This window comes from Melitaea cinxia, chromosome 16 (genome assembly GCF_905220565.1).
Source record: "Melitaea cinxia chromosome 16, ilMelCinx1.1, whole genome shotgun sequence".
Lineage (NCBI taxonomy): Eukaryota > Metazoa > Arthropoda > Insecta > Lepidoptera > Nymphalidae > Melitaea > Melitaea cinxia.
In genome coordinates this window covers 4,210,601-4,234,078 of record NC_059409.1, presented here as the reverse complement: position 1 = coordinate 4,234,078, position 23,478 = coordinate 4,210,601, and the positions used below count along the sequence as shown (strand labels likewise).

At 34.2% G+C, this 23,478-nt stretch overlaps 1 long non-coding RNA gene across 1 annotated transcript; it reads left to right on the top strand.

Annotated features, from left to right (window-relative positions):
* Positions 1–2,124: 2,124 nt before the first annotated feature.
* On the top strand, positions 2,125–22,839 carry LOC123661113. The gene is made up of 2 exons (XR_006744298.1): positions 2,125–2,156; positions 22,744–22,839. It is a non-coding gene; the product is annotated as an uncharacterized LOC123661113 (long non-coding RNA).
* Positions 22,840–23,478: the final 639 nt, after the last annotated feature.

Genomic DNA, 23,478 nt, shown 5'->3' with positions numbered 1-23,478 from the left:
TTAAGATGTTCAACGTTTAGCTTATCTTAATTTCAAATTCAAATTTGTAATCCGCGAAATATTCAAGGCACGGTCCGTTCTGTTTTGCGATGCTAATTTCCCTTGTTCTAGGGTGAAGGTTCGTTCATAATAAAACATTGAAAAGTATTTCGTACACGTTACTGTTTCTGTTTACTTCATAAATTTTATAATTGTAATTTAATTTTCTCTTGTTGTCCTGATCATATTCGAACTATCCAGTATTGAGAATTGGATTTAACTTTGTCCCTTTATAATTATGCTTTGTGTATTTGTCAACAGTTTTTAATAATCAAATTTTGTTATATGAAATTGTGTTTGAAATAAATAATAAGGTTTTACTTTTTCTTATCACTATTTCTAATAATTACACAATTTCATACATTTATTATTCATATTTTTTCATCCTTTTTTAAATATTAACGTAATATTGAAGTTTATAACGAATGTGACGAATTGCTACACATGTTTTAAAAATTAGTGCCTCAGATTACTAATCTTTAATACAACGATCCAGATTTTTTTTTCAATTTCAACCTATGTAATCAATGAATGAAACCAAACCTTAATTTACTAAACTAAGTTTTTTAAAGCGCCTTTCATCATCACTTTACAAAAAAAAAAATTACTTTATTAATTATTATAAAGCTACCACTGATTTGGAACGTAAATTCTTTCAAATTTATATTTTTTAATATTTGTATCCTAAAAATATACATAATATTTAAAAGATTATATTTGCCAACTGACATTTAAACTATAATTTTAGCAATACTTTATCATTGTATTTGAAATGAAACAGCGCTCATATGTCAGACGTAAAAAAATTGTAACCTTAATACTGTCATGTGTAGTACAAGTTTTTAACATTTAAAAGTACAATTTTCAATTTCAATTTTTTTTCTCTGATATCCAATACAATTAAATTACCAAACTTTGAATTAACAAACGGTTATGACAACAGGAAGGTAGAAACATAGGCTAAGATAAACAGACAAAACAAAAACCTTTGTGCATACACATTAATTTTAAATGAGGTATTAACGACAACTTAGGATGTTTGTTTGCTGTCAACGACGATATGTGAGCAGCGACGTCACATGAGCCTGAGATTACACTGTTTCACTCATCCTTCAGACCGAAACAAAGCAATACTGATTACACACACGGAATAACTGATGAATAACTGGTACCACCGCTGGCTCAAACCGGTTCTAACCGAATCCAACTGTTTTCCGCATGATTTTTCAGACACAAGACATGTTAAGTCACTGAGAACTATTTAGATGTACTTGATTTGCCACATACATATGTATGTATAACACTGTATGTGATATTCTCTGCGCAAATAAGATGAGCACAGGCATTACATAGTTTTAAAATTTATAATAAAGATCACTATCCTAATTCATAATTATGAGTTAATAAGTACATTTTTACTGTAGGTTTATATTTCTGTGAATAATTTTCTCATCCTCTGTCTTGCATCGCACGCCTTCATGGAGGTTGTGCTGTTCTCCACAAATAAAAAAATACAGGAGTGCTTTTTTAAATTAATTATATAAATTTTATTTATATTTATGCATTTGAACATGTTTGAATTTTTATGATTGTGTCTTTACGTACATATTTCACGCGTTTATATAAAAATTAGTGTATAAAAGGTCTCTATTGCGGTTTATTCTTTTTCTCAACTGAATAATGGAAGAACGACTCCATCTGACTCAGGTGCTTTCTGCACCTAATTAAGGGAGTCAATCACAATGGGTAAAATAACTCGATGGTACTGAAATAAAAAAAAATCATTTTCATTTAAATTTTCGCTAGAAGAGAACTGTTTTACCGAACATACCGTTTTTTGGTCTTACAATAAAATATTTATATTATCGACATTGTTTACAAAGCAGGACGCGTTGTAACAGAAGCCATTGATTTCACGGAACATTTGACATTTCTCAGCACAGATAACAAATAGCTTAAACGTGGTATAACGTGGTATACCACCCATAGATATAGTAAAAAAAAGTAGATAATGCGCGGCCTTTGTTGTTAGTGAAGCCACAAAACTCGGCTCCTTCAAGTAAATACACGCGCTCACGCACACATATGCATCAAACTACGCTCATTTTCGTTAGTATGTCACGAGACTTCATACAGTAACTTTGCTTATAAAATGCCGTCTTGTGTGATTAAATGGTGCAAAAACAATACCAAAGTAAACAAAAAATCTGAAGGAATATCGTTTCACACGTAAGTACATATAAAACTTTAAATTTATTGTTATTCCAAAATAATATTGAGGTTATTCGGAACTTATAATTTCAATGTCACGAAATGACGTACCACGGGAGTGTTGCCAGTAGTTCTTTTTTTCAATACCCCAAAATGTGGGTAAGTAAATTGTACGCAATCAGAAAAATAATTAAGTAAAAAGTAGACATAATTATTGTTTTTTTTTCTCGTGTTATTTTATGTTACATAAATTGAAAATAAAAAAATCAAAATATATTTATGAATTATTAACTCGTTTGTTTTATGTTTTAACTTTTTACAATTTTTGAGTAAACTAGGTACCCATATTTTACTATCAAATTTCATGGTTTTAGGTTTCCAACGAATATTTTAATAAGAGGTGAATGGGTAGCGGCTGTAAGACTGAGAAAATGACCACGATTATGCTGGCCATGCGCATAAAGTCAATTTAATACGATTAGTGATTGAAAAATATTTGAACATAAGACTACATCATATTAGTAAAATGCAAACAATGACGATGACTCTGAGTTCTAAGCGACAAAAATTTAAAAAACTTATACAACATAAAGGATTCTAGGTTTAAGAAAAATAGTTAAAAAAAAACCGACTGCAAACTGAAAACAAATAAACAGAGGGGATAGAAAGTGTCCATTCATACGATTATCTTACGAATATATTTTTTTATTATTCTACCGATTTTTTGTTTTATTTTTAGTAAATTTATTTAAAACTATAAACATGTTTTTATTTTCACATACCCATTTTACCTATATTAAATTAATTGTTTAATAAAAATTTTAGGGACTTTTTTTAAAAGGTGTCAACACTTCACTCACTCACACATCTTTAAAAAAGTGGCTTCAGTTTTCTGTTCTAGGTGCGTTATCTACCTTTTTTTACTTGATCTATGATACCACCAATATATTATACTGTTAATAAATAATCAAGCGGATGTAGCGCTGTTTATAATTTACTTTCACACATATAAGTATGTATTAGGTCGGTTAGGTATAAAACTTGACGTCATCTCGTAGGTAGTGGACAGGATTGCTGTACAAATTTTCAAGAGACAGAAACAGATGGAAATCTGAGGGTGCAAGATCGGGGTTATATGGTGGATACATTAAAACTACGCAGTCTAAGGCTCTCAATTTTTTATCCAATTTTAGCCCATATACGTAAGATTTTTTTGCGCCTTTTTCCCTTTTTAAAGTAAAACTTTAAAATGTACCGAATTTCTTAGTTGAATTCACCCATTTTGAAAGTGACGGGACTGTTTTGTATTTTTGAAAATGTTACCTTTTCATGGTATCAAAACTAGTCAACTACAAACAAAACAATCAAAAGATTTTATTGTAACTTTTTACTAGAAAATACGAAAAGACTTTTTCCCCGACCGATTCTACATTTAAATATGATTGACAGATGTCCATTGCTAGTTGATTTCAGAATTGTGCAAAGGGTATTCAAAGGGTATTCAAATTCAAGTAAATTCAGAAATATAAACCCTTATGAACAATGATGTAACTAAGGGGACATCCATTAATTACGTGAGCTATTTTTCGATCAGTGTAGACCCTTCTCCCCCTTAGGTGAGATTTAGTGAGATTTACCTCCCTCGTCTTACGTGAGATTGACGTTGAATTTAATTGAGATTGACGGGAAAAAATAAACTGTTCAAGTATACTATAGTTAATTTATTTAAAATAAATGAAATACAAAGCGGAAACTAAATTATTTTATTCCGAGATTTCCGATTATCCCCCCCTCGGTTTAAATGAGATTTCATTGAACTCCGCCCCCCTTTTCTGAGCTCACATAATTAATGAATGTCCCCTAACAATACCATAGATTTAGTTGATGATGTTTGTTGTTTGCACCCCAAATACTACCCATGTATTCCTTTGAATAAATGACAGATATTTTAAGCTTGTAATTATTTGAGTAAAAAGATTGAAGCAGATAAGACGTTGTCTATGTTAGCTCAACTCCAATCATTACCAATTTTAAACGGCGCAATTATTTTAGCGACAGTCGCCTTTGTTACGGGATAACACCCTGTTGTAAATATCGGAATCACAAAGTAACAATTGAGGTAAGTTAAGTTAGCTTTGAACTAAAGTGTTGATTCCAATCAAATTAATATTGATAATAATCGTACAACTATTACTCTAACTAACTTACTAACTAACTAACTAACTTAACTAGACTCATACAACTATTACTTATAATTTTAAAATATTATACATAATATCTTTTAAATACACTCACTCATTACTTTCACCGGAAATGATTATATTACAGAAGAATTAATTCAAGAATTAATTAAAATATTTTTTTAATGAAAAATTAAGTCTATTATCTGAGAGTTTAAGGTATAATTCAAAGCAAACGAAAAATTTCACACAAAATCTATATTCATTCTCATTTCGTTCACTTGACTTTCTTTTGACGAAATAAAAGAAATTTTTCGTGCATAAAATGGAAGGTTCAATATACTTGTTCTACACGTACTGATGTAAAATTTCATGCAGTCATTTATATTTTGAGCCCACTTCCATGCATTTCTTTATTCTAGTAATATGTAATGATTACATTATAGTATTACCGACAACGTATTGGCTATTTCACATTTTTTTGTGTGAAATTTTAAAAATAACACAAGTTTAGATTGATGATGTAAAAAACAAGACGGTAAAAATTCAATAGCATTAAATTACCTTTTTTATTGTAACTTTATACGTACATGATTTGTGCTGCTAAATTAAAATATGCTTAAATTTAATATTTTAAATACGTGAAATGATTTTTCTTTAAAAAAAAAAACATTAGTTTATTATAATTAAATGAAATGAAAATCTACAGTAATTTATGATACACTATTTTATAATAAATTATTTTTTTTTTCTACCGAAAAATAATAAATTCATCAACCGGCATTTATATGTTCGCGCGGGCAACATTTTATCTTTTTCAAAAATTCAAATGAATCTTTTGTCTCGGCTTATAAAAACGGCAGTACTGGTCGCCGCCGCGTCATTCATTTTTGGAATTTTGTCTCAAGAAATAGTTAACGCACATCACACCTTTTATTACGGTCTCTATGCGGTGGTTAATATATATTTAAGCATCGTAACCGTACTTTATAAAATTGTGTGATCCTTGCTTAGCATTGTCTCGATTCAACAAATATATATAGTGTCAGTGTTTATCGCCCCCAAACTGGGTAAGTGGTGTTTTTGTATGGCGGGCAATTTATGTAGTTTTAATGCAAGTAATCATGCCTAATGTAAAATTTAATATTTGTATTCAGTAGCATAAATCTCATCTCAATTATGTTCTTAGATTTCATCTTTCAAGTCTACCCTCATTTTTAATATTTTTTATTATAATTGTATGTTTAAATATAAGTTAACCTACTTTTAAAAAATAATTATCTCCGCTTCTGGCTTTATGATTCCACGGCACTACTGCTACAATTTAGGTGCTTTCTTTTGTAACGCAGTGCCGTGGATGTTTGCGAATAGTGCTGGAACGCTTATTTTTTGTGTTTTGATGGCGCGTTCCAGGGTTCGACGTTTGGGTCACCAAGTTCGACGTTTGGGTCACCAATTTCGACGTTTGGGTCACCAAGTTCGACGTTTGGGTCACCAATTTCGACGTTTCCACCTAACCCCAACGACGAGAGTGCACTCCGCCGGGTCTTGAACTACCCGTTCCTGCCGCCCCCGGTCGATAGCGGAATCCTGCCACGCGACTCCTGGGATTACCACCTGCACGGCGAACCAGGAGAGTACCTGAGCCGAACTGCATTTGGAGCTTGTGTGAATTGAGTGCTCGACCCCGCCCATATACATATATTTTTATTCTACCTCACCGGGTTAATTAATTTAATAAATTTTTTTTAGTTCATGGTACCCTGGTTTTATTTACATCCTTAATAGACCAGGGGAACCGTGACATTATATAGATGAAGAAATGCAGTTTACACACTAGCTCTGCCACGCAAGGGTGACGGGAGTATGAAACTCCCAGCCTAAAGTGCAATGCCAGACTATCCACTAAAACCCACATCTTTTTTCCGCCGCTACCTGAGTGGTAGTACCTGTGTACTGAGTACGTCATGTGATCGCTTACGCACACTACCACGACTTAATTACCTAAAAATTTATGTTGTACATGAAAATATGTAATTAAATGCAAATGTTAGTTGTGATTCTATATATGAATGAGCACAGTGAATGAACCTTTCTGTATAGTATTTTGTTATGGTTGTGTATCATCCGTTAGTAACCTCTTAAAATGATAATAAAACGATAATATATGCTCCGAAAATATTTTCATTCTTACTTATTATACAACAATTCTTGGGTGACAAAATTTTATTATCAATCCTGAATGAGGCCTTGTTGCGTATTTATCAATAAACAAACTCCAAATAAAACATTTTCGTATCACAATTCCAGTTTTTGAACTTAGTAAAAAGAAGCCCGAGCGATGAACAAAGCAAAGCACTGTCAATACAACACAAGTACATCATTGATCATCATTGATTCAATAGGGGCTGAGAGCAAATCCAAAAAAAAAGAAAAAGCGCCAAGTAGAAGAAAAGGGGCTTAACAAACAAGTGTAATAACGGAGAACTCAACTCAAGCGAGCCCGCTTGATAGGCGGTTGCAACAAATTTTAAAGTCAAATCTTGAATCGCAAAATATTCAAAGCTATGCTGCGGCTGTTTCGACTTGCAAATCGTATCGCTCTGTATACTAGTCTGACTTGATGTTTGAAGGAGTAAAGCTACACTCATCTGTTAACGTGTGACATAATTCTGTGATAAGTACTTATATTTAATTACATAAAATGAAACTTCTAGTATCTATATCAGCTTTTTAAGACTATATCTGAACCATCGAACAATAAAGAAAAGAAGCTATAAGAAATCAACAAAGGTAACCCTGAGTGAAATATTTATTAGTATTTCATGTGCCATTTATTAAAATTGCCAAAACAATCAAGATATTGATTTAAATACCGAATATATTGTGTTACATTTTTATCGTTTATATTTGTGAAATGTAATAACAATAAATAAACGAAAATAGTACCTACCTAAATATTTCATGCAAAATGAGTTATTAACCATAAACTATATTATTAGATTATTTTTAGATCGGTTAAAAAGAGTTGCAGATATGAACGAAAAAGATACAGATCATCTTCAGTTTTACAACACACGGTTAAGTGTAGGGCGTCCCTCCGCAGCAATATATCACAATGGTTTGTCTGTATAGTAATAAGCTTGTGCTTTATTTGCAAATATGTCAAAGCCCAGCCAAATGGATTAAATATAAATAACTATTTTTACAGAACATAGCTATTAAACAAACCGCGGCTTTCGCTTCATTACTATTCATGAGAGGTTTCTTGTCTTGGTATAGAATTATTTGATAAGACAAAAATATACTTGCACTTAGTACTAGTCTCTTCTCTCGATGAGAGCGTATAATTAATATGAACACCAATTTTTTTGGCATAAGTACACAGCGTTACATAAAACAGAGAATATATTATATATAAATAATATATTATTGTAAATAATAGTTAATTTTACACAAGATGTAACTCGTACGGCGATATTATTATTCCCATACTACATCGCTTCAGCCTGTAATATCCCACTACTGGGCATAGGCCTCTTTCCCCGTGTAGAAGAAGGATCAGAGCTTAATCCACCACGCTGCTCCAATGCGGGTTGACGGATATATTCCCTGCTATGAGTAACGATCGCTATCAGGTGTACTTGATAACAACCGGGACCGACGGCTTAACGTGCTCTCCGAGGCACGGTGGGGAGACCCACAAGGACTGCACAAACACCCAGACCACGGCAAACACCTGTATGGCCAATACAAATGTTTGTTATGTGCGGGGATCGAACCCGCAACCGCCAGCGCAACGGGTACAATTCATGGCTATAACCGTTGCGCCAACGCGGCGTCATACTACATAATATATGAAAATCTTATCAATATTTTAAAAACATATAATATTAATTAATAGACATACTTAAATCGAACTAAAGCGGTCCGTAGTTTCCACTACTGAGTGACAGCAAAACATAAAAAAAATATATATATGTGTTTCGAGGAGTACCTAACCGGTTTACTCTAAGATGAGGTTAACGTATAAAATCCCGATGTTCTAACAATCCATGATTAATCCTGTGTATGTAATATATATGCTAATATAAACACGGTTTATTATAGCTAATATCACATAATATATAATATAACTTACATTACCTTTAAAATTATGTTCCTGAAATCTATTTGGTTTTCGGGTATCTAAGACTCCACCCTCGTTTGAAGATCACAATTCTGTCAACCGCCAGAGCCGTATGTTTAAAAACTTCACGAAATGTTTATCACTATTTATCGCTACTATAATTCAAACAATATTAAATATATATATGAAATTTAAAAAAAAAGTGTCAGAAATGGTATATAATAAAAAATTATGTTAAAAATTTAACAATAGTATGAACCCGTACATGTTATGGTATTAGGTATGAGTACGATTCTTACCTACTTCTTACTGTTTTCACAACATGTCTAATCTTCTCAAAATGTATCTTTAATATTTTCAACATAAAATCTCAATTAAATGAGTAAATTTTTAAATTTCGTAATAAAAGATATAACAGCTCATAAGAATCGTTTTCATTATGAAATCTAGGATAAATATGATGAAATATAGCAAGAGAAACACTGAAGGATCACATCTTAATCCGTGCGTTGTCTCTTAACGATCTTAAACAACATCTTCGCGCTTTGAAATTGTTTACGTCGATAAAATTTAAATAATACTCCTATAAAAACTTTATCGCCGAAACCTTCATGGTATACTCACTTTACAAAGTTACTGTACAATTCATTAAAACCGAGAATGGGTCGTCGTCGGACGCGAGATGGGCCAAAATCCCTCAAAAACCCGCCCTCGGAGGGAAAGTGCTTTGGTTCGCGATATTTTTTCTCTTTACAAAGATAATATCTTGAGGAAATATTCTTAAGTAATTTCTTCTGTCGTGTCAGTCTAGGGGAGGCGAAGACGCGCCTCCATTGTACTCTGTACTTACTGTGCTCTTAATATTTTTCTTTACGATGTATAATTTCGACTTAGAATGATCCGGACAGTTCTTGCCGAAATAAAGATAACGAAACTTCTCTCGACGGGCTTCGCTGCAATTCTGTCTTTATATAATTTAGATTGTTTCTTTTTTTTTTGGTTAAAAATGATATTATACGCTTGTATATTTTTGTTATATTTATCTTACAATGTCATGTTTACAATTTTCATATTACTCTGGTGACTTGGGAAGTTGTTTTGAAACTAAAATGGAAATTATATCACGATAATTATGCGAAAATTGCTTTTCAATAAAGCACTTTATAATAAATAAAACATTTGTTGTAAATATTTATTATTATTATTTATTTACTTTTGGATCGCAATTTTACAAATTGAAGCTATATTCATTTGTTAATTATACTCTAACTATCTCGTTAGCTCATTTAGCAGTACCTAATTCTTTATATTCCATGGTTGTAGGTTCGATTTTCACTTCGGTTCAGAATAGGGTTCAGGTAATTATTTAACTATATATGATGCATATTACCTAAAAATTCATAAATAATAGTACACCTATATCTATAACGCATGCGCTTATTTAACTTTTTTTCTTTTTTTTACGTGGGGAAAATCCATCAAGGATACCCTCCGGCGCGGGGGCGCCAGAGGGTATTATGTCAGACTCCTACTGACTAAAAAACCACTATGTGTGAGCAGTTGCCCCTCTGGGTGGGGCGAGATGGGGTCGCGCTTGCATTCGCCACCTCGACCCGGCATGCGTTAATTTACCTAATTTAGAAATAGACAGCCCTGTGTTCATCATTCATCATCATCATCATCATCATCATTTCAACATCACAGTCTACTGCTAGATACAGGCCTCCACAAGTTCACGCTAAAAATAGCGCAAACTCATGTGTTTTGCTCATAGTCACCATGCTGGCCAGGCGAGTTGGTGACCGCAGGGCTGGCTCTGTCGCACCGAAGATGCTGCTGCCCGTCTTCGACCTGTGTATTTCAAAGCCAGCAGTAGAGTGGTTATCACGCCATCGGTCGGTTTTATAAGTTCCAAGGTGGTAGTGGAACTGTGTTATCCCTTAATCGCCTCTTACGACACCCACGGGAAGAGAGGGTGTTGCTATATTCTTTACTACCGTAGCCACACAGGGAACCTGTGTTAGTTATACATATTTATTTATTTCTATATATACACACGTCTGTTGTTTTAGTAATTTTTAATAAATAAAACTTTCCAAAATTTAATGTTTATTTATATAAGTAAGCCAATTATAAAAAGATAAAATCTTGCGAATTCGCTAAGTCCTATAATTCTAGAAATATATCAAGTAACTTAAAGAGATTAAGGCGGAACACGCCAACAGCAGAAACCTGACAGTTATTTAAGCTACTTTCCTAGTATAAAGATTGTACTAGGAATAAAACAGTTTTCTAACCAATTATTACATTTTAAAAATAATAGCATTTTTTATTTTCAATATTTAACTTGAATCTTGATGCTTGTATAAGTACAATTAACTAAAAAATATATTTGAATATCGGTTCGGAATCGGTTCATCCTGAACTGAATTTTCATCAATATGCTTAAAAAATAATAAAATAAATACATTTCGCAGAAAGAATATACACGAATAAAATAATGTTCAAAATTAAGCTGGAAAATAATACTTTTTTTTATTAGACGCTGTACCGATCTCATTACGGTCTAAAAGTTATTTATTATTTATTTATTTAACACTTTATTGTACACCAAACAAATAAAATAAGCTAGCAACATTAGTTTTGTAGAAAAAAAAATGTACAAAAGGCGGCCTTTTTGCTTAAGAGCAATCTCTTATTATCTCTTATTATATATTAATTTAAGTTCTAAAAGAATACGCGCCCTTTCATGGAAAACCTCAACTATGAAACCAAAAGTTTCAAAAAAACAAGCCTATAATATAGTTTTGCATGATAGAGATATACAAAAGCATTTTTAAAATATTTTTATTTCGCGCCTTACGTACGTTTGCGTAAAACCCATTTATTTATATAGTCACACATTTTTACAGGAAAAGATTTACGGGGAACGCTATACGCTCGAACTGAAATAAATGAAAGAAAAACAAAAAAGAATCTAGTACAATCGCGAATGGGGAATTTATAAGTCCACTGCAGACTTGATTAACTAGACTAATTGTGATTGTAAGTCATTCGGATAATCTTGCTAAAGAAATGTAGAATACGATGAAAAGAGTACAAAAAAAGTCTAAACTTAAACTTCATAAAAAAATTTAACCTTATTTAAAGATATAAAAAGTTGATGCTTACTAAGATATATACATATACATTCTACAAAGTTCTCTCGTTCACATTGGGGTAGCTCAATCCACCAATCTGGGCGGATCGCCTCACTGCGAGGAATAAGGCCGCACTGTGGTCGGCGCAAAAGATCATCGCGGTGAGGGTGATCCGGGGGTACCGTACGGTATCGTGAGCTGCAGCTAGTGCTCTAGCCGGCAACCCCCGTAGGAGCTCCTTGCTGAGACCTACTCATACGTCTCGGGTAGGAGGGCTCTCGGTGAGCCCACATTGGACGGGATCCTACGGGTGCGCCGGATGAGGCAAGAAGCATTAACGCGAAGGTGGGGGAAGGACCTGGCGGAGCAGCCGTATGGAACACGCGTAACGGCTGCCTTGCGCCCGGTCCTTGACTGGTGGATGCGCCGTGATCGCAAGCCCCTCACCTTCCGTCTGACGCAAGTTCTCAACGGGCACGGCTGCTTTGGTGAATACTTGTGTCGGACGGCCCAAAAGGAGCCGACGACTGGATGTCACGATTGTGGCGCGGCAGTGGACTCTGTCCAGCACACCCTCGAGGTGTGCCCGAGATGGGCGGCGCTGCGTCTCGATCTGATGACAGTCCTCGGAGAGGGCTTGTCACTGCCTAGCGTCATCACCGCGATGCTCAGCGATGACGAGTCCTGGAAGGCGATGGTCTCCTTCTGCGAGACAGTAACGTCCCAGAAGGAGAACGACGAGCAGATGAGAGAGAAGGTCACCGACGAGGCCTCCGTCCGCAGGTGACGAACGGGGGTGCGTAGGAGGCGCTACTTAATGCGCCTCCAGTAACGCCCCTGTGCTCGTGTCGGGCCGGGATGGGAAACCGGTCCTACTAGACATAGCGTCGTCAGGATTGTTCAGAGGTGAGCCGGACAGTCCCCATGGAGAAGTCTGGCCTTTTCGCCGAGGCCAGCCGATCGCTGGAGGGATCCTGTTACCTGCAGATCCGGGACCCTCCAATTAAAGCGACTGAAGGCTCCCGCAGGGGGTATTGTACCCCCAAGTGCTGAAGCCGACATACGGTCTATGACTGCCTACCTGGGCGTCCTGGATATCACCCGTAAATGGGTTCCCCTGCGATACCAAAAAAAAATCCACCACCCTACTCCACTGCTGGTTGGTGGATAATTCACCAAAACTAACAATCGCTATCAGCTATTATAATTACAACCGACACCGAGGACTTACACCCAGACCTTTTCTGTTTACCTTATATAACTAACAGTCATACCTCACTTCCGACAAAATAAGATATATTTCCTTCAGCAGGAAGTTGCTAAGATTAAGCATTCGGATAAACGATCTCTTCGGTTGTATAATATTCGTACAAATTTCGATATTAACACTGAATCAGCAACTTTACATTATTGATGGTTACTGAGCGAAATTTCGTTAGGCTTACATCGTTATTTCAGTCTGCACAGTAAGACGAAAATATAAAAAAGATCAAGGATATATTACAAATAATTCAAAATGCTTCTTCCATAAGTATAACCACAGTATATTCGTTCTCATTTCAAGATTAATACATAACCATAACAACGAAAATGAACATTGAACATTGTCTGAAACGTGGTTTTTAATACTCGTGGTATCTACTGCTATATATATATATATATATATATATATATATATATATATATATATATATATATATATATATATATATATATTTCGAAGGAGTATGGTAACTAAAATTGTGTGACACGAGAATTTTATATATAAGATATATTAATCCTTAAATTTTTTTAACCGTAATTACTTTACCTCTCCACCAACTAAACCTTAACAGGATTGTTAATCGGCTATGTCGTAAATATAGCACCTTGCCATGATTGTTTCAAATAAAAGTGTAAAATGCAATAAATTCATTAATTTACAGTAAAAAAATGAAAAAAAAAAACTAAATGACACTCACTTAGAAGGTATTGGAGATACCAATCCATGATAATACGATAAATCTCTATATATATAAAAGCGAAAGGTCACTCACTCATCACGAAATCTCCGAAACTATAACACCTACAAACTTGAAATTTAGCAGGTAGGCTCCTTATAAGACGTAGGCATCCGCTAAGAACGGATTTTACGAAAATCGACCCCCAAGGGGGTAAAACGGGGGTTGGAAGTTTGTATGAAAGTCCTATGTTTTTGAAGTAAGAGACTTGAAATTTAAAATGTTCGCTCTTTAGATGGTGAGAAGGTGTCCAAATAATGTATCTTTAGAAAGCAACTCCCTTTTGGGGTTAAAACGGGGGAGGGTAGATTGATTCACTCATCATGAAATCTCCGGAACTATAACAGCTACAAGCTTGAAATTTAGCAGGTAGGTTCCTTATTGGGCGTACACATCCGCTAAGAACGGATTTTACGAAACTCGACCCCTAAAGGGGTAAAAGGGGGGTTGGAATTTTGTATGAAAGTCCTATGTTTTTGAAGTAAGAGACTTGAAAATTAAAATGTATGCTCTATAGAATATGGTGAGAAGGTGTCCAAATATTGTATTTTTGAAATTAACTCCCTTATGGGGTTAAAACGGGGTATGGTAGGTTGACTCACTCATCACGAAATCTCCGAAACTATAACACCCAAAAACTTGAAATTTGGCACGTAGGCTCCTTATAGTACCTCCTTATTTGCCGGGAAAACTTTGTGATAAACTGATTTCGACGCGGGCAAAGCCGCGGGCACAGCTAGTATTTAGATATAATGATTGTCGATACTTTCAATTTTAATAAAAAAAGCTGAGGTATATTCATCATTGAAGATTTTGTTTTCATGAAAATTTGTCATAAAATTTGTTACTTATTTGAAATATATTTGTAACAAGTAAATAATATACGTATAAGTAGATCAACAACTTTCTTCAATAGAAAAATGTTAGATAATGTTCTGCGTCCTCATTATGAATTAGAAATTTATAGCGATAGATGTGAGTTACAAATGCGCTGAAAACGAAGAAGGAATTTTAAGATCATTGACGCTGCGATAACAAATTAGGTTTTCTTAAAGAAGTGTCTTCATTTTCAGCGCCAGCCTTATATCCTTATATTCTTATCAACTTTAAAAACCTAAGTATGACCAAATTACAGGCAAAAATTTAAATTCGAAATATTTTCTGAATATTTTAATTAAATTATATTCAGCACACGGTCTAAACACACATCGTAAACAGTCATGACATGAAGATGTTCTTCTTACTGACGATGTTTTAAATAATCTTATCAATCATAGTTGCCGGATCTTTTCCTAGAAAGACGTGTGAAATTCCTACAAACATAATTCTCCAAAATGACTATACTATATACAGTACATTTATTATATTATGTAGTCATGAATGCAAAACTAGAATTATATAAACAAATCTGCGCCCAAAACAAATATTATTAATTAAAGACACGTTATTACAAAAGCGACTGTAATATCTAACTAAACACACGAGTATCGACTTGTCAATACAAGAATAAGAAAAAGAATGCAAAGCTGTATTTATAAACAAATTAAACGAGGCCTGTGGCCTGTTTTACAACTTTCTAATATAATTTTATCCTGAGTTTATATATACTTTGCAAGTAGGAAATAAAACACAGCTTTTGAACTTATAGGTTGCAATTACAATCAAATTAAGATGTACTGGAATTGATAGTGAAAAAATGAAATTATTGCTTTTTTAAATTTTATTACGCTATAAGTTAGAGAGCTTCATATAATAAGCAATCAGTGTAACAGCTCCTTACTATCTTAATCGTATCAAACACAGCGTGTCATCGTGACGCAGTAATGGTAGGGGAAAGTTTCATGTTACATGTAGTCTGATTTATTTCGGAGTCACGCAGAAACTACTAACTTGATAGGTGCACAACTCTGCAACTCAATATAGTTAATTAAGGTCTTAATCTCTGTTTTAAGCTACGACAGAATTGACAAGATCGAAGCCCTCCTCTCTTCCGCGGGACCGAACACAAGGGACCCCCACCGGTGGCTACCCTGCAGATCGGAGAGAGGAGGGTCAGGATGAGCCCCCAAATCAAATATCCGGGGTTCATCCTTGACTATATTTCGGAGTCTGTTGGAGTATGGCGACGTACGGTGCCCCGGTTTAAGCGCATCGCCTCACTGCGAGGAATAAGGCCGCGCTGCGATCTGCGCAGAGGATCATCTCGTTGATGGTGATTCGGGGGTACCGTACGGTGTCGTGGGCTGCAGATACTGATGATGATGATGTGATGGGGCAAGAAGCACTAATGCGGAGGTGGGGGGAGGACCTGACGGAGCAGCCGTATGACACAAGCGTAACGGCTGCCTTGCACCTAGTCCTAGAGCGGTGGATGCGCCGTAAGCGCAAGCCCTTCACCTTCCGTCTGAGGCAGGTTCTCACCGGGCACGACTGCTTTGGTGACTACTTGTGTTAGACGGCCCACAGGGAGCCTACGACTGGATGTCACGATTGTGGCGCGGCGCTGGACTCGGTCCAGCACATCCTTGAGGTGTGCCCGAGATGAGCTGCGTTGCGTCGCGATCTGACGACAGTCCTCGGAGGGGACTTGTCACCGCCGAGCGTCATCACCGAGATGCTCGGCGACGACGAGTTGTGGAGGGTGATGGTCTCCTTCTGCCAAGACAGTAATGTCTCAAAAGGTGAATAACGAGCGGGTGACAGAGAAGGCCGCCCACGAGATCTCCCTAAACAAGCGCCAAACGGGGGTGCGTCGATATTGAAGTAGATTTTTTCAACTACGAGCAAACTCAATTTTACACCTCGTAGAGGTAAAGGTAATAGAATAGAATGTAACTAGATAATTGTTGTAAATTTTTGCTTAGAGTTTTTATGCATTATTAAAGTGAATTTGGCTGGGTATCAATTTGACGAATATTACGGAAATCAAAATTTAATAATAATAAAAAATATTAAAACGACTCAGCAGTTCAAAAGATTTTCAGCATTGACGTGTATAAAAACTAGCTCACATAGCGATATAATGCAGCGCGTTTTATTTTATAAGGGTTGAATAGGAACGAATGCCAGCAGTTGAATAGTTATTCCGCCATCGGTCGGCTTTTTAAGTTTCAAGGTGGTAGAGGAACCCTTAGTCGCCTCTTACGATACCCACGAGAAGAGGGGGGGTGGCTATATTCTTTACTCCGTAACCACACAGCAGCAATTTAATTAATTCTTCTACATTTTATATGTAAAAATGTATACCCGAATAATTATTTTTTTTTTTATACCTCGAACAGAACTTGAAATTAATATTTTACTAGCTGACCGACAGACGTTGTTCTTTTTTGCGAAATTTCAAATAATCATTACTTTTTTCGGAAACTTTCCAATTTTCTGCGCAATTTTATTTATTTTCCACTAGTGACCCGCTCCGGCTTCGCTCGGGTATAAAATATAATTATAGCCTATGTCATTCACTGAAAAAATGATTAAAATCGATTTTGATTTTGAGTTTTGATTTATTCACTACTGCCCGTGGCCCGCACGCGTTAACTTTAGAGTAAAAGCCGGCCGGAACCGCGGCAAACGCTACGTACCGCAATTTTTAAATCTGTAATATCTTCGAAAATATTCATTAAATCATATGCTGTTGCTACGTGTTAAAAAAATTGTTTGTTGGGCCAGAGAGAGTCACCCACAATTCTTAACACGAGACTACAAGAGAGAGAGAGAGTAAAAAAAATCCTCCAGAATCTTAATCTTCTTTTTTTCAAAAACTCACAAAATCAACTTACATTAATGCAAAGCTTATACCATAAGAAACTACAATGACTCACCCACAATAAATTGCACCCAGATCTTAAGTCGGCGAGAGAATCCAACCCAAAAAGGCCGCAAACACTCGCCCTGAGGCTTATATACAGCAAACCCAGCGCGTCGCGACACAACTACCCCCTAAGGTGAACCGCGACGTAATACAATACGAGGGTATTCCAAAAATTTAAATCAGTCGCCTAGAAAAAGTAAATAGCAACGCTAATGCATAACTGTGCTATTATACATCAGCAGGAACGAAACTACGTGCTAATAAAAATATATGCTACACTGTAAAGAGCCATATAGATCTATATTAAATCAACAACGCATTTAAGGTATTTAATAAGGATAAGGATTAATGCTGTATTGATTAAAATCGCTTTGAAAATGAGTCATTATTTGTCGTAAAAAGTAAATGACAAAAAAATGTTATTGTGGGATATCCATAAGAGATAGACATATACCATAGCGGAGTTTTCTGTAGACCTTTTCAATGTGTACAATACTTAGTACAATATTTTGATAAATCTCGTAGGGTTCAGACTGCGTTTGCAATGTAAGCGGAAAAAATGTAATTATTTACGACATCACATTAGAAACCTCAAAAATAACAGTATTTCTCCACTATTTAATGGATGTTATTATACATATAAACCTTTCCCTTCAATCACTCAATCTATTAAAAACCCCGCATCAAAATCCGTTGCGTAGTTTTAAAGATTTAAGCATACCATAGGGACATAGAAACGTAGGGACAGAGAAAGAGACTTTGTTTTATACTATGTAGTGATAATAAGTAATTTCGTTCCTATCCGGTGTCCCGCAACACCACACGTTTTTTTGGTAGCAAATGTATTTTTGTTTTCGTTTAGATTCTATTTGCTGTGCACATAAAACAATGTTAGTGTTTATAATTAGCAATGTAAATTAAATGTATCACTTAGTATGATATATAAGAGATGCATTTACGCAGGACGGTTATACGAATCGCGTGCGTATCTTCGTCAGTGCGCGCTAGGTCTCATTCAGTAGGAGCCCATAATACTTCACAAATCCGCTTTATATTAAATACTCGACGTCATGCGTCTTACTGCTCAATTACACTCTTTTTGCCGATATCAACCTATACAAAAATTCGACGGAAATGATTTGAGATGTCGTAAGCATGTGAGATTTTGACGGTTAATTTGAATTTAGTCAATTTTGTTGTAAGTTTTTGCTGATTCTAGATTTTGATTATTTTAGTACAAGTATTTTATGTACTTTTCTTGGTTGAATTTTTTTTACCGGGATGGGTAACATATATACATTTCTGGTCCTGCTCCATTACGTAAGGTCATCATTTTGTAACCTATAAACTTGTCCATAAAAATTACATAAAGTAGTCCAAAATCAAAAAATAGATTAACAAAAATCAAATTTACTCGACAATAATTTTTTAGACTATTCAGTGAAATATGCCTTTAAATACAACAAATATTCAAGCGTAAAAAAAAAATAGAAAAATATTTAAAGAATCAAAAAGTTACTATAATACCCTAAAACATAATAACATTCACTCAGCACAACAAAAGCAGTAGATAAAAGCATGGACACCATAGCTAATCCTTGAATTGAAGGAGTCTCACTTTAAACAGTGGTTGCAACGAAGCCACTACACGTACCAAGTAAAGACGGCACTACAATAGCATGGAGGGTTCTAGCTGTCCACTTCAACCCTCTCAGACAGCACGCACGGGGTAAAATTTAATGTTATTTTTTTTAAACTTTTGTCTCGGAGGTTGTTTAAAGAGGTTTCGTTCATGTGATAAAACATAACCGCGATTATATGTCTGGCATTTAGTGCTCCACATTGTAAGCCCTCAAAACGCATTGTGTTTTCAATTTCAAATTTCATGAACCTTAGGTAGGTACATTGAGTGTTGTCTTTGGCACTATAATAAATTTTTTAGGTTTGTTCAGTTGTACTTCACTAGTAATTTCTAAAACTACTTACCACATTTTAATAATAATTTAATAACGATAAATTACATTATTAACAGAAGGTAATATTAATATATCAACTTATGCTCATTTCCATCTTAAACACAAAAAACAACATATAATACGAAATGACATAATAATCTTAGTATAATGAACTGTAATTTAAAAGTATGAAATTTTATTATTAAGAATAAAACATAAAGGACCATTAAACCCAATCGATAAAAGGGTTGTATTTTGAGAAATTCGATTAATTCTAGGCTTGAAACTCTTTACACAAACACGATTTTTGTAAAAAATAATATATTTATAATGTTTCCGTTTACTGGCGTTTCGAGTACATATCTAATACTACGAGTATATCTACGTCAGACCAGGTGGACCTATTCTGTTGCATTCTGAATTAATTCACAATGGCTGCTTTATTTATTATACTTTATAATTAGTGGTTGTTTTGGTTAAAATATGTTAGTATGTACGAATACCATCGCATTAGGTAATAAACCTGTAATAGAAGTGTATTTTTGGCAATAAATAAATAAAATTTCTCTTGAAGTGGTGTTTTCATTAACCGCCGTATAACTCGAATTTCTATTTAAAAACCTTAAAATATCGCTAAGCTCTTTGCACGGTCTACTCACGGGTCCGTTGTTGACAAAGTCAATGTTTATTTTCTCTAGGTGTTGTCTCTCAACCTAGGAAGGAGATCGCGGTAAGCCTTAAGTTGTTTTGATAGGATAGTGATTTTAATATAATAATCCCGATTTATGTTCAAAGGTCGAGATAAAGTGGCGATCATGATTTACAAAAACAGGTCTTATTGAAAGTTTTCTTTATTTTTTTATACGACTAGGTCGGCATACAAGCGTACGACTCACCTGGTGGTAAGCGATTACCGCAGCTTATTAAAGCGTGTTGCCGACTTACCCCCAATCCCCCTCAGGAGCTCTGGTCACCTTAATTAAAGCGTGTTGCCGACCTACTCCCAAGGTCTCACCAGAGGAATGCAACACTACTTGAAAACAGTATGTAGCTGTGATCTTCTGTAACTTCTTCTTCAGTCAGGTAACTCTAAATTTTGAGCAAGACGTTTTGTTCTATAAGAGAAGGGTTTCCTACGTGGAGAAAGAAATCTATGTCTAGCAGTGGGATACTACAGACTGATTCAATCAATCGATTTCCTTCTGTGACTAACCTTTAGAAAGAAAAAGAAATGAGTAAAAATAAAAAAAAACTGTATAAAAATTTATTTGTCTATGCGTCGTTAAACCAAATACTCCCTTCATGTAGTTAGTTAAAGTCACAGTAGATTCCGTCATATTCTACTATCGTGACAGAAGCTCGTAAAGAGGTGACGAATCCGGTTTAAGTTCCTCCTATTCCCAACTCAATAACCAGACTATAACTCCGACAAATCTCTTAGAGATCCGTAAACAACTTGTCTTTAATAAGCTTGATGTAGTTAAATTCAGTTTCTGCAAACTCCTCAAATAATAGCGAGTCAATTTAATATTTTGTAAAATTGTATCAATAAAACATATAACAAAACAAAATTATTTTTAATTGGTTTTGTATTTCTAATTTTATTATTTTTTTTTTCTTAATAAAAATATAGATATTATATAACTTTCTATAAGTTATTGTTGAAAGCTTTAGTTCGAAGAGAGTCAAAATAAATTAATAAACCATATAGCTATACAAAATACCGTTTGAATTTTTTGATATTTGATATTTGTTTTAGATCCTATAATATTAGTTTCTAAATCAGTTTATAATGAATGACACCGATGCTTGGCAAAGTCTTTTCCGTGTAGATCGATCTCAATACTTAACCCATGTAAGGTCCCAAACCTTAGCTATTATATAACTAGCAATAACTTGCTATATTGTAAGTTATTGAAATAAATTCTAATGAATTGAATGAAATAACTATCGCATTCTAATACCAAATAATGAAATAATTTAATAGTTCCAAGTGGCCAACTTTACTCACAGATTGTCACACGAAAAAACACAAAAAAAATCGTTTTATCTTTCTTTGTTATTATGATAATAAATATTTTTTGAGAATACAGAACCGTCAATTTAAAAACACTTTATCATATCAAAGAAAACACACAATTTACAAGCGGCTCGTCGTTACAAGACGACTGTTCTGAATAATAAGGCCATATCTCACGAGGCCTCGATTCGTTATAAAGTTAACGTTTTATTTGTCGCTTTTGTTAGAAAATTGACGATAAAATAGAAATAAAATAATTGTCAAGATTTTTTATCTTTGTACAAACACGTATTTGATTTTTTTTATTATTATTATTTAAACTAAACTGATTATCGACTCAATAGCCAAGTCAAATAAATATTTAAATATAACATCAATGTAAATGCCTATTTAACTAAACTAACCAAACTTTCATCTATTAAATAATTGTAAAAATAATGTAAGCTATTGAAGCGATAATAACTATTAAAAATCTATTTTGAAATCGACACTGCAAGATCATATTTTAGTGATCTTGCAGTGTCCTCCAAATGGTCGGCTTCTTTAAGTGTCGTGTCAATGACCCAGTCAGCCGAGTTTTACAGTTAAGTCGGTGATTTATATTCTCTTTACCCATGACTTCTAAACATTTTTTTTTAATATTTCGATTTTAATAAGGCCTAGTATCATCATCAGCTGTAACTTACTGATGATTCATTTTTTTCACTTATAATTTCGGTACGCCGACATGTATCTCTATTTTCGCCTAAACGAAGGACGTGAGTTTATTAACATGTTGTCTATATTTATTAACTTGGGAAACTTAAATTGAAAATAATAATAATTACTTTTTTGTTATTAATTTGTTTAATATATAAATAAGTTTGTTTGTTTTTCGATCTCATCATAGTTTGTTTCCTGTTTTTCCATTTTTTTATTTGCACGTATAATTTTAGAAAGACCGTTGGAAAGAAGCTTTCTTGTGAAACTTAAATCAATAGTTACTTTGAAACCATAGAAAAACATTTCAATTTTATTTGTATGTATAGATCATAAAATATAATTAAGTAAATAATATCCTATATAACACGAAAACATCAAAATTTAAGGTATATACTGTGCAGTTAAAATTACATTAAGACTGGACTTATTGTTTATTTATTTATTTTTAATCTTGGTTAACCTAGTCTAAGAATAAACCAAAAGTTTTCATTCAAAAGCAATCAGAAATATTTAAACTTTTGAACTCTTCACCCCTTTAAGGATAACTTTTAATAAGTTGTACGGATGGGACTGAGGAGTGTTAATTTAAAAAGACGTGTTCATAGCAAAACTGCATGTTTATTACTGACATTTAAATATAAGGCTTATAAGGTATACAACATAGCTATATATACTTAGAACGTATACAACTTAGTATACTACAAAGTATTTATTCATTTTAAATCAGTAGCTCAATAATTAATCGCATGTTTCAACTTGGAAAAAATAACGGACTTGTCTTACAAACCTTCAACCCCCTTACCCTTAAGGTATAATTAAATAAAATCTATTTTTAGCGGACGTCTACTAACTATAGACTTGTGCTTGCAGCACAATAGAAGGAATTTCGTATAAACTTTTGAGGACCCTTAGATATACTGTACAATAACTAGATAGATGTCGCTACAAGATCTTCAGCATCACCTAACCTAATTTTTAAGTATAATAATAACATCCTCATTTAGCCACCAGCTATTAAAAAAATAACTCATCAAATTGTGATATAAAAGACGATATTTTAAGTGATCGGAAAAGAACATTAGTTATTCTAACGGCGCCAGATGTCGGCGTCAATAAACCTTCGCTGCAGATATACACAGACATAAAGAAAAAAGATAAGGTTTTACATTAAAACTAAGCTTCCGTTCGTTTTCACCTGTATGCATTACCTTTTGATAAAAATTTTATTCGACTGATATTTTAACTATCCCGCTTCTACTTCCTGTCATAATTTCATATATTTCGATATTTT